Source organism: Anas acuta, chromosome 4, assembly GCF_963932015.1.
Source record: "Anas acuta chromosome 4, bAnaAcu1.1, whole genome shotgun sequence".
In the NCBI taxonomy this organism is placed as follows: domain Eukaryota; kingdom Metazoa; phylum Chordata; class Aves; order Anseriformes; family Anatidae; genus Anas; species Anas acuta.
In genome coordinates, this window is record NC_088982.1 from 49,397,948 (window position 1) to 49,411,843 (window position 13,896).

The following is a 13,896-nucleotide window of genomic DNA, read 5'->3' on the forward strand; positions in this document are numbered from 1 at the left end:
TAATTGAATGAGTGTTTTGCATAATTGCCAGGGCTCTTTCAGCATAATTAAAAAACAAAACACGACAAAACGAAACAAAAACCTACATTGGAGAGACCCATGGAATGACCTCCTCTGGAGAGCTGACCCAGCTTTCAAGAAATCTCTTTGGTGATTCTTGACAATCAGTGAAAAGGGCCTTTAGGGAATGATTTCTCTCCTTTTAGCTGCTGACACTGTAATTGTCCTGAATACTTCAGCAAGGTGTCCAGAGAGTTATGGTAGTATCTACCAGACTTTCCTAATGGAGCTAAGCACCTGAATGTGGAGCATTTTGCTTTCGCAATTCTAGCAAGAGTTATATCTCTCACTGGTCAGAATATAATCTTAAATCTTACCTCTCATGAGTAATGACAATGTAGCCATTACAACCAGCATCTCCTAAAATCAGTCAGACAAGCCTACTTCTGCATCAGGTCAGTTGTCTTTCAATGTCCAACACTCATGGGATATGGGATATGTCAATGTATATACAAATGTGCATGAACATTCAGTCTAGATTGCTAGACTGAAGATATTAGCTAAATAAGGCAGCAATTGGTAGACTGAGCTTGACGCTGGCTACCTTCACCAGCTGTACAACAAGCAGTGAAATCCAAGAAGGTTCTTCTCTAGTTCTTCATCATGAATAGGGGGCAAAGCTTTAATTAATTTGTTCATTTTGCATACTATTAGAAAAGAGAAGGTGACTTCCTAAACAAGAGGTTGGGTGGAGTCAAAATTTCTGATGTGCTGTTTGCCCTCCCCACTTAACAGGATTAGGAATCCTGTTAAACTTCAGCAGACCTTCTCCATTTTGTGTATTGTTGCAGTGAATGGTGATGGTACTGTATGCTGAAACCAGGCATTTCTTTTTTAAAGTATTATTTTAAATATGTTTTCTATGTCTCTTTACTGTCATAGGATCTAGTTTCTCTAAGGATTATGAACTGTATTCCTACAACTCATTTATCACAGCATATGCTGATAGTAGTGTATACTATAATGTAAACAGACTATATAACTGAAGCTATTTCTGCAGCAGTAGTCAGTCTACTGCAGACAGGTATCACAAATGATTTTGCATGTAGTCTGTAGTCAAATGATTTTTACTGTAGTCTGTCAAAAATTTGTGATTCTGGATAATCTTTGTAAAGCTTCACACCATTAAGTGGTTAATAATGTTGTAAGAACAAAACCGATGTCTTTACAGTTGTAAAGATTGCCTATACAATACTGCTGGGAAACAGAAAGAACTAGAAAATAGAATCCAAAAAGAATAATGCAATATATATTGATTTTTTTTTTGATGGATGTGTATTGATGATACCTTTAAATGGAACATTCACCATCTCTAATCCAAGTCTACCATTTACAGGTATTACTAATTCCCAACAGATGTCTGTAAATTTGCAATAGCATGACCTTTGAGAACTGCACACTTTGCTTGACTACAAGTACCATTTCTCCTTCTTTGAATGACTATTTGTTTACCAGCTGGGTACTGTATGACAGCTTTTGTCCTCCATGGACACACAAAGATCCTTTTCTGTTCTATGTAATGTTGGTTTCTGGAGGTGGAGAATCTTCTTCCTGTTTCTTCTGGAAGTCTTGCAAAACCAAGTCTCAAACAGAGGTGCTACAGAAAAATATTCTAGGGATTATTTTTCCTGTGTAATACACTATATTCAGTACTGACAAAAAAAATGAAATACAAAAATTTTGTTTATTAATTTAAGGTAGATATGTTAATAAGTCAGTGATTTTATAGTAATAAATACACATGGTTTTGTAAAAAGAAAAAAAGGAATGCTAATTATCTTGGACACTTATAATAATTATCATAAATCTTATAATCTTTCTCTCCCCTTTATTTCTATAAAAAAGCTGAAATTTTGAATTTTACAAAAGCAGAATTTTTTTTTTTTTTTTTTTTTTTTTAATATTATCCTTTTTTAACAAATGGTCATCCATGATAATTTTGTGAGTAAGATATCACTACAACTTAATATTGTTAAATATGCTTCTAATGTTATATCTTTGAAAATAGAACTCCATAGAACAGTATTAATGCCACATACTTCAGCTCAAATTACTTCAAATTATACTGACATTTAATTAATTAAAAGTTATTCTTAGAATATGAAATCATTATGTAGTTCAAATATACTTAATTTATATGATACTTGAAATAAAACAGCCCTTTCCCCATCCTTTTGAAATGAAGAGTGCTGCAAACAGCAAGCATCTCTAAAAAAGGATTCAGACATTAATAGATGCTGTATTTTGAAACCAAAAATCAGAGGAAAAAAAAAAATGCAACAGTGCACCATCTCAAATCAATTAGTTTTGTTATTAGGAAACAACAGACCACTTTATATGTTTCTCTTATTGTTCATATCAATAGGAAAAACTCAAAATTTGAACTTTAATCATCAAGAAATATTTGTATGTTAATCAAACACATTTGATTAGAATCAAATCAAAGTCAGATAACCTCTTTGTGGATATTTCAAATTGCAGAATTCAGAAATGTTTCATTCAAATAAAAGAATTTTATTCCCACATAAGGTCAACAGAAGAAACAGAAACCCCATGAAAACAATTCCCTCAGAAAGGCTCCACTTAGCTTACAAAAAAGCCATCTCTCTCCAGTTTATTTGTTGTGTTTGGAATAAGCCTTATTTGCTGTAGCTTACAGCTTGACTCTCTGAGAAAGTCTGTGCATTCTGAATTGGCCTCTTTTAACTGCACACAGATTGATACCTAAGCTCTGCAAACATATAATAGAAAACTTAGTAATTTTAATTCAATCAATGATTGAATCATTAATTGAATCAATGACTGAAATATTCCTTTCTGAGTTCTGCTGTTTCAAAATTTTAAACTTAGTAAAAAAAAGAAAGAGCTCTTACTGTAAAAGAATCTGTAGAAGTAGATTTAATTAATACATTAATTATTTGGCTTGTCCTTTTGCCTAAAGAAACAATGCAGCATTATTTTTCATACATTTTCACATTAGGGTTCTCATCTGAATTCACCTGTGTTTAAATGTGCCTCTGAGGATTCTGAGAATGGGCCAATACCCCATTTGATGAAATAACTAATGTCTGCACCCAAGATGAAATTTACCTCTTGGCAGAGTCAGCCAAAGGTCTCTCTGCTGTTTAAATGGAATTAAGAGTTTATTCTGACCCTCTGTGCTGTATTAATCTTACCTTAGAGAAAATAAATCTAAGTTTTAAACACTGCCTCCACATTTTGAAAGTGGAATATAAGTTTGAAGAACAGAGCCTCAGTTGAAAGATTTTTTGATTGCATTTCAGGATTTTTGATTTTTTTTTTCAGATTAACATAATTGATCGAACTAAATGAAATAAAATAACCAGAATACTCTCTTCTGTCATGGCCATGGAAGTAATATTTGTCAATATCTAGTAACAGCTGCTCCACTGAATAATGAGTCTCCAGTGGTGACAGTACAAAAGAGTAAATAAATTAAAATTGGATACCAGCTTATTTATTTTGTGTTGAGTGCTTCTATATTCATATCTTATACTCAGAACAAAAAAATCCTTCATGGATGTATTTATGTCCTTTAAACTACATAGTAAAGGAAAAAACAAAAACAAAAAACAGTTGCTTTTCCAGTCTTCAATGGAGGATATTAAGTGATTGCTCCTTTCCCTGCTTCTGGAATCTACCAAAGTGACAACTGATAAAGAATGGGAATGGATATTAATAGTATTTGAGTTTGTTTGGTTTATCTCAGTTTTATAATACATAGGGGTGTTTGCTTATTCTGTTTAGCACTCCACCAAAAGCTGTACTGGGGTACATCTGTCTCAAAGTGCTGCTGTGTGCAGCAGAGTTTTTCTTTTGTGGCCAAATTAACAGGTCATCCTGGCTGTAGCCAACATTGTGTCTGGCTGTTTGCTTGGCCTCTGGCTAAGGCATACATTTTCCATTAGATTCCACTGAAAACAGAAAGCATAACACCCTCTCCCTTCCCCTTCATCCAAAGCAAAATATCTGAGGGCATCATGCTATTCACTATTCCACGTGAGGCTGGATGGTTCATGGCTTTGTCTTAGCTTGATGTCATTTCTTTGCACTGGTAAATAATGCCATTATGAGTCTGAACCTTGAAAAGCATAGTTGCATATCTAGAAATATTTTCAAATACAATGTGAACTATACATTTTATTAAAACAGACATAAAACTTTCATGTACCTGACTGAAAATATAATCAGAACAGATAAAATATCGCATACTTGCCTACATAACATTTTAATGACTTCCAACATTATTTACAGAGCTGCAGAGTAAAAATAGGTGTTAGTTTAGTGCCTTGGTCCAAAACCAGCCTGTGAATAATGTGGCAAAAGCCACAAGACTTTATATTATGTTTCATATAGCCATAAACAAAAAAGGAGAAAAAGTTTGGAGGTCAGGGGGTGGAAAGAAAGAAGAATACAGAAGAAAATGAACTCACTATGAACTACAGTAACAATGGCCTTTGCAAAGCAAGCAGAGTATTGGTATGGAGGCAATCAGCCTCCAATACTAGTTCCAAACCTGGAACTAGTAGAATATCTAACAAATCTACTTGAGACAGGCATCCTAAGAAGTAAAGAAATGTATGAAATGTGAATAAAAGAAATAGGTCATCTTTGTGTTTGAGTGTACGACCTAAAGAGTATTGCAACATTTCAGCCACTAGAGTAAATTTATTTAGCAAAATGGAGAGAAAGAGAAAGTAAGGAAAGCATGGCTTAAAGATCTGTTACTCTTGGAGATGATGTAACATTGAAGTATATGTTTGAGAGCATGAAAAAAAGACGATGGGGAACTTTAAAGTGAACTGCAGTGGGTGTAAGAAATGACAGCCATCCTGAAAAGTAGTTTGGTGAGTTCAAAGATAAATATGAGAAAATTGTGTACCTGGTATTTTATGTACTGAAACATTTCACCATGTAACAGTTATAATGGGCATCTGGTGTGACAAAGTGTTTGATAGTAGCTGAAAACAAACTGACGAACTAAAAGGCAAAGTAATCATCTTATCTTGCTGCATGAGCTTGTACAAGCAATTTTATTATGTTGTGGATTGAAAAATCTTGCTTTCTTGTCAGTTTGTTTTCTCAATGAAAAATAAAGAGCGGAAAAAATAGGCTAGAAGCAATGCCAAGTGCACAGGCTGTTCAGTCCTGTAGTCACATCTCACATGGTTTCCAGGATTAGCTATACTTGCAGAGTGTGAAAGGCTACTAAGTGACACTAGATCACAGAATACCTTAGGCTGCTAGCTACCATATTGTATAAGAAAGTACTACTACTTACTCACACTGGTTTTGTAATGTTTCATTGACATCAGCAGAAAAAATGTTCTTTTAGTGGGAGTAGGATCAATTCTTACTGTGGTAGTTTTGATATAAAACTACCTATACATTTGGTATCTGAGAAGATGAGCATCATTGAAAAACTTGTGCAACAAACCTGTTATGGTAGACAAGTGTAATGCCTCAGACCTGTCTTGTAAAGTGGTGTTCAAGAAACTCGCCATCACTGAAGTTTTATATGAATGAAACACGTCACTGCTTTAGTCCAGTTTTCAGCTTAGCTTGATGACATAGACAGCATCATTAGAACAGAATATAACTTGAGAATCTCCACATCCAAATACCCAAATACTGTGACAAAACAGTACTGCTTTTTTTTTTTTTTTTTTTTTTTACTTAAACTATAGTTGAAAAACTACACAGAAGTAAAAGGAGTTGTAGAAATGTAAAATATGTGTCAGGGAAAGGAGAATTAAAACATTTAACCTAAATGAGGCACAGTTGCTACTGCATTGCCCCAGCCTACAAATTGAATGCACCTACTGCATTACCAATTAAAGAAACACTATGTGATCTATTATTTATTTATCTATTGCTAGATAACATTTGTCAGCCTGAAGCATTCACCTACTATGTGAATGTTCAAGTGCACCATCTTTCTCTTCCATGATAGTAGTTTGCATCCTTCTAAGGAAGAGTAAGCAGTCTCAGTTTTCAAGATGGTACAAGTATTTACTTGGTTCAGTCTCTAAAAAAAGTATGACATTTTTACACCTCTGATTTTTTTTTCATTCCAGAAATGGGAATAATTAAACCACCATTTTTAATGTTTTCTGACATTATTCCAAATGTTTTCTTCTGGTAAATCTTGCCTTCTAATTAAAGTAATTTTGTAATAGGTATCTATTTATCTACACATAGAAATACAAGTTTTGGATGCAGATTTTTGAGGATTTTGAAAAAAAAAATATTTACTCTTAATTTGTATTTTAATATGAAACAAATTATTTAAATGCCTAATTTCATAATGTATTTTTATTTGCTAAATACTGCTTTCATTATCTGTTATAGGCTTATTGCACAAGCTGTCCTGTAGAAAGCCCGATACAGACAGCAGCTGCAATGTTGTTTCTTTTCTGTTACTCTGTGAGATTTCCATTCTGTTAGTATCCATATGAGACTTTTAAAACACTATTGTTGGTTATTTTTATTCTTTATAGACAATAAAAATCTGACAATTCATTACTGAGAATAATAAAAATCTACAGGGAATTTTCTCCCCCTAGGATCTGCCAAAATCTAAGTAGATTTTGTTTATAATGTATGGCATTTTTTGTCTAAGTTAAATTGGTAGATCCCCATAGATTTTTGGAAGAGTTGTATTAGTATAATAAACCGAAGGACTGGTGGGCTGTTTCTCTATGCTACTTCAACAAAGATTTCCTTTGATGTTTTTCTTGTTTTGTTTTGTTTTTCTTCTTCCTAGTTAGCTCTGCTTTTATATAAATGAACTATATTTGTAAAAGAGCCCAGCTGAGTCCCTGCATCATTTTTTTTTCCAGTTATTCTTCTACTACTGCAAAGAAAAACAGTCAGGTTGCCCATCATGAAAAATACTTATCCACATCTTATACTGAACTACAAACATATTCGCATATGTATCTCTATTAAGATTGTTCTGTGCAAAATATTAGTAAAACTTTTTTATGGAAATGGCTTCCTTTTATAGAAAAAAATCAAAAAAATTTACTGCTTCTTAATCTATATTGTGTATAACTTAGGCTACATACAATCTCTCTGTAATAGCACTACATTAAATAGATATCCTTTATACCTGTGGTAGGAAATGCACATATGATTTTATTTATTTATTTTTTTTAATGTCTCTAGGTTACATTATTACACTATTATTTACTCACTCTTTTTTCTCACAGCACTCTCTGGCATTCAGTCATCTAAAGATGTGGATGTAAATACCGTTTACTCTTCAATGCGAGAACACATCAATGACAGTTGTGTTCTGAATATGTTCTAGTTATCCAAATCTGCTGCAAAATGTATAGAGAACTAATATATTTCTATTCCCTGGAGACATCTGAAGGCTCTTTATTTGATACTGACTGAGAAATTGCATGTTCATTTTTGTACTACATCTTTTCATCTCAAAAACAAAAAGCTCAGGCAGTGCTTCACGCAGTCGCATTCTCTAAACTGATGCCAGTCATGTTCAATGCATTTTCTTTTCCAAAACAAAACACTCTGTCCAGATGTCCCAGTTTTGGGGGGTGAGAGCAGGGGGTTGACTGCCTCTGTCTGAATATGCATCTGTCTCCCAGGAGCAGTCTTATGGAATGTCTATTGAGTGGTACATCAAACTGTGTTGTGTCCATCCACAATGAACAAGCATGTTTGCTGCATGCATTCAGCTTGGCCATTTAGCAGTTATGGACTTGACTATGTCAGTGTTTAAACAGGGATTCATCATTTGAACTTCAACTTTAAAGAAAAATATTTAACTCCTGTGACTCTTCCTCACCCAGTTAAATGTCAAACTGCAGAATAATAGCCTTCTTATTTCAGTCACATAATTTCTCCCTATCACAAGTACATAACATCCATGCAAAATGCTTGCATTGTAAGTATTACATGTAATTTCAGCTAAACTTGTGTTTCCTTTAATTTTTTTAATCTGATTTAGTATCAGTAAACACATAGGATTGGTAGTATGCTTTAGACAGCCAGATATCTATGATCCATGACTGTTGAAGAGGCCCCAAGCTGAAAAGCACTTCCCTAGGTTACTGTAATTCATTTTCAATGTGAATTGCAATATGCTGTGATTATCCTTTGGTAATGTGGTTGAGGGAGAACCACAGTCCTTGGGCCAACTAGCCTGTGTTCATGTGGGTTCAGGAGAACTGGAAGAATTCATGATTCTTGTTCTATGTATCCTGTGGGTCCTGTCCGGTGCCCTTCTAACTCTTGGACACCGTGTTTTCTGTGAGTGGAGATTTTTCTTTTTCAGTTCAAAGTCACATAATGTGTGTGTCGCAAGGGAAGCTGTGGGGGACGTATGAATGTGGAGGTTTGTTGAACTTAGTGCTAGAAGACTTCCCCAGGTGGAAGAGGCCTGAACAATTTTACCCTGTTTATCCATACTGTATCTCTGGAGCAAAACCTAATGAGAACTCATGGAAACGACAGCAACAGGAAGCTGTTCACAAAGTATGGGTGATCAGGAGACTGAGGTCCTGTTACAGCATAGGAAGAAAGCCAAACTGTTGCTATAAACATATAAATAAAGGTAATAAAATAGTTTAACGTTTTTCTTGGTCTCTGCTCCATAAAAGTCTATGGTATACACTTCTTTCTGGAGAGTTCTCTTAATAGCACCAATTTAATTTAAGAAAAGTTAAGATTCTTGGGAGCTTACATTTCAGTCTGGTAGTTGACCCAGAATATGTGTGCTCCATTACTGAACTAATTCTGTCTACAATAAAATCTATCATTTCTGAAAAGCCTTTATGCTCACCTTATGTCTAAGCTTCCCATCCTTGCAGGGCAGAGTTATAGTAATTTAGTGAAAAGAAATAAAATTTCTAGGAGAAAAAAGAAAAAGGTAAATTTAAAAGTTAACCAAATGTAAGACAATTTTGAGAGTCTTCGAAGTGAGTCTTCGAAGTCAGACTCAGAAAGGTGAATTCACAATTGTCATAAATCACTGGGATTTTCACTACCTCTTACAAAGAATAACCAAGCAACCAAAAATAGTTACAGGAAGAATAATTGTCAGAAATCATAGGACAAAATAAAATTTTCCCATGGGTATGAAAAAGGGTTATTCACAGTACTGTCTGTGGGAAAAAAAAAAAAAAAAAAAAAAAAAAAAAAAAAAAAAAAAAAAAAAAAGCAAGATGAAGAATGAAGAAGATGAAGAGTTCTTTTGTTTAAGTAAGACTAAAGTGCAAATGGTGGGGAATTGCCACAGCCCAGTTTGTTTTGTCAGTTGTTTTAATTGTGGACATCTTAAAATGCATTCAACAAGCCCGTACAAAGCTTTATTTGTCACAGCAGCAGAAGTTTGGTCTTAAAAACACAATCACTCAGATTAGCAACAATAAAATCTATACATAGGCATAACTACATACAAATATTTACTGCATATTTCCTCTCAGGTACTCCTATCTTTCATCTTCTGTAGCCATCCCCAAAGATTTCTCATATATTTTCCTTATTTCTAAAAGCAATTTTTGCATAGATTATTTGCAGTTATATGCACCCATGATTGTACTTGTAAAAAGTAAAAAATGTATAATAGAGAAAAATACAGTCAATAAATAAACATTAACTAAAGAAATGTGTTTAGCATTAGTTTGTACTAATTAGTTTGTACTACACCCTTTTGCAATTGCCTAAAATATTCATATTGGAATCATATTCAATAGCTAACCTAGATAACTTTGGGCCATAAGTGGAACAGATAGTAATGACAAGTAATTTCCTAGAAGGGCTCCAAAAGTGTCTAAGTCACTGTCAAAATCTTCTGCTAGTAATTTAATCTTACAAATAGAAGAGGCAAGAGCTACAAACGTCAGTCTGTGTCCCATTTTATTTCAGAATATATACCAACGCTGTTAAAATCCTTAAACTAGGGAGGTCTGAAATTAGATTAGATCAGAAGTACAACATTATGTGGTTCTGATTCCAGATATGACTAAAAAACAATGTAAAGTTTGCCACCTTCTGCTCATTTGCAGACAAATATATATACAAACTCCATAAGAAAGATTACTGTTTAAAATCTACAAAGAACAGATTACAAAGCTGGGAGTCAAAGACACTATTTTTATCTTTTATTAGCCACATATTATTTCCATAGTTCATATACAAAATAATAAATTTTGGAGGCAGAAAATTATGCAGTAAAATATTAGAATTGTTGCTTTTTGTCTCCTGTACTTAAATCTGGTGCCAAATTTTAGCTTTTAAAAATCAATTAGGCTTGGAAATAGTCATTATTCATATTGCTCCCACTGCTATGTAGTTGGTTTCTACAAGTTTTGTTTCAAATTAATAGTATTGTTCTCATATCTGTTCTGCTTAATGTTTTTGATGTGCTCTGTCATGGTTTTAGGGTCATCTGTCACCTTGATCACACTCCCAGACTCTCTTCTAAGTTTTATTTCCAAGCTGTGAGCCCAAAGTGACCTCATCCAACAGAAGAAATCATTTTTTCATTTTGCATTTACTCCAGGTTTCCAGAAACAAAATTTTTATCAAGTATTTTCTTTGCAGTGTTTCCTTTGGGTTTGGTCCCTTGTTTAAAATTTATCTTCTGAAAGACATGAGGAAGAGAGCTCAGAAATGGGCCTGAATTATTGAAGCATTTTTTTTTTATTATTATTATTTTTTTCCAGCAGAGTGACAATTTTGGACTAGCTGGAGGTAACAAAAACTTCATGTACAGACACTTAATGAAATATAGTTTGCCTCATGGTGTCTTCAAGCAACAGAGAAAGTGTACCAAATATACCTAGAAGGCAAGCTATAGTCCCAACCCTCCTTCAAGCCTATACTTGAAAGTCCTTTATACAAAGAGAAAATTATGAAAAGAAAATGGTAATATCAGAACAAATTTCGTTATCAGGCTTTAGGATTAGGTTTAACAGGGTTTGTAAATATTCTGTTTACAGTGTACAAAAATAGCTTTTAATTGAATTTATGAGATTAAAATAAAAGTTGACGTGATTTCTTTGCAGTATGTTTCCACATCTTGCAAAGAGATGGAGACACTAGGAGCAGGAATAGAAGCCCAAGCAGGAAGCTAGAATGACAACATCATTATTATGGTAAGAGGCAGCATTAAAAACATCACAGTTGGGTTTTCTCCTACCTGTGGGACTTGCTGATTGCTGGTATCACCACAGACTGAAACATAGAGAGAAAAAAAGGTTGTAATTTATTGAACTTGCTGTAATTCAAGACAATGTGGCAAGGAGTGATAACATATCCCCAGAGCTGCTATGATTACCCCCAGAATAGGCAGCAAGGATTGCAGAGTTGTTTCTTGGGGAAAAAACAGCTACTCTGTGTGAAAATTTAGTCCTGAAACCCATGAAGTAAGTAATTCTGTACCGCTAAGAAAGCAACTGATGTCCCTGAACAAAGCAGAAACATCAATTTTTATTTTTGTCTATTCCCTGCAATATCCAGGAGAATGCTGGAGACCCAAAGATACCTTTTTTTTTTTTTTTTTAAATACATCTTATGTCCTTCAGTCTCCAACTTTATTATGGTTCAAATGAGACAGAGCTGTAATTGTGGCAGTATCTCAACAGAAATTCCTTATTGGTCACCCATGAGCACAGGAATCCAATCTGTCCAATGCGGATTGCACTCCCCACTTACTGCAAGTAAATAATTGCTTCCTCTTCTGCACTCTGATTCCCTAACATCCACTGAGACTCAGCCCTTTCTTGTAATTCTTCACTTCCTTCCCTAAATGACATTCAAATGTGGTGCAGTACAGCATGCATATATGTGGAAGTTGTTGTCAAAATTGCTATATTCTCCAGGGGAAAACGTCCACCATAAAATTGCTCCACGGGTTACTTTATTTGCAGTATTTCTCCCTGGAAACATAGTGCCCCAAGATGCTAAGGCAGCAGGAAGTAATGAAATGTATTTTTCATACTCTCACTTCTCATTTCAATATATCAAGCAGCTCTTTAAACTGCTAGTCTAAACTATTATGTCTTATTTTAGAAAGCCTTTATAATAATTGTGAATAATTAGAACCCAAAGTGCTTGCTATTTGTAAAATGAAAATAAATGCTTAGGCCTCCTTGTAGAAGCCATTTGAAATATTCTTTTTAAAAAAGCCATCAATTTCATTTCATACTACTGGTTGATTTTATTTTGCTAGGAGTAAAGATATTCTCATAATTCCAAATGGTTAAATGCTTGAAAATACTACTGTAGTAAGGTGATGTTATACAAAAAAGTTGCATGCCTGGAAGAACGGAAGAATAAAAATGTTCAGCTCCACATTTTATTCTTTTTTGTTGTTGTTGTTTTCTTAAAATTTAATTAATTCTTGTTAATGGCTGAGCAGAGGAATGCAGGCTCTTGTATGATAATACTTTTCAGCCTTTAGCCCCTACTATCCATATGCTTATGGTTATTTGTAATGTCTTGGGATGTGAGAAGTGCCAAAGCTCATAGCAAGAAGTACTTAAAAAATGAACAAACAAAAAATGACAAAAGGCAGTAATATGCTGAAGTAAAAAATGTCTTTAAAAGGAAGGTCATCAGGGGACAAACTATCCATTGCTAATTGAATGTCAATGTTAAAGATAGGTTTAAATGTGCTGTAGGCATAGCTCACTAAATAAGCACAGGACACTGACACATCTCTTGGAAACAGACTTGATTCTGATCTACCACACTCAGGAATACATCAGCAGACAATGTTATAAAGTGTCCAGTGACAACATCCACTGGACACTACTAAAATCCTAGCAATTACTTGCAATGCAGCGTGTTCTGGAAGCAGGCTTTTCAGCACAAAGGTGCTAAAGCCCTATAGGGCTTTTTAAACTTTTAAATTTCCATTTATTATAGGAGAGATTTATTAAAGGACATAATAGCCAAACTTTTCTAGTAAGTACAAGTTTAAATCTTTAGATTTGTCCAGATGACTCTAGTGATCTTTACTAGTCCAGCACTAACAGTTCAGCATTTATAACTATAAGAAAAGCATCACATCACATGGTGAAAGACAGACATATACCAACTGACATGTTGGAGCAAGGCCATTGTGTACAGAGTGCTGCTTTAAAAGTAAATGCTGAATAGGTCTTTAATTTCTGAGATCCAATTTCAGTTGGAGTATCCCTGTTTCTGCAAGAGATATTTTTCATTCATATGTGGCTACACCCACTTGTAAAAACTTATACCACTGTACAATGTCACTTTTACTTGCATTAAAAAAAAAGAACAAAACAATAGTAGCAGCTGCAGTAAAGGCTAATTTCCTTCTCACCATCAACACCAGCTGAATCAGCACACAAAATTGAGATGGGTCTCACTTCTGTTTTTTTTTCATTAAATTAAAAAGCTTAAAATTCTCTATTATAAATCTTTATTATGACGAAGAAACATTTTTTTTCTTTTTTTTTTTTTTAGATTAAGATGAAAATTTTTATTTTGAAAGGAATGGCTTTCTGAGGCATAAAGAAATACAATGGAAATATTTGTAAGCTTGAATTGAATTCTGAAGTCTTTTTATTATTCTAAGGATAATGTTAAGGATAATTATGCTAAGGATAATGTTAAGAATAATTACGTCAAATTCAAGACATATTGTAGGAAGCGTCTGGTTTTCACATATCCAACTGTTAGTTACATCTTAGTTTAGCCAATTTTACACTGGCAGGGTAACTGATGCTGACAGCCAGATACTAGTGAGACAGAATGAGTAATTGCCAAACTGTCAGGGAACTTCAGGCCTTTTAGTCTTAATTTAATTAACCA

General features: G+C 34.0%; 1 long non-coding RNA gene across 1 annotated transcript in view; it reads left to right on the plus strand.

The window, feature by feature from the left end:
* LOC137856145 (uncharacterized) overlaps nt 1–13,080 on the plus strand; it is an 87,518-nt gene extending 74,438 nt beyond the window's left edge. Inside the window, exon 5 of the long non-coding RNA XR_011096224.1 lies at nt 11,121–13,080. This is a non-coding gene — a long non-coding RNA (uncharacterized lncRNA). The remainder of the gene's footprint in view (nt 1–11,120) is intronic.
* The last annotated feature ends 816 nt before the right edge of the window (nt 13,081–13,896 follow it).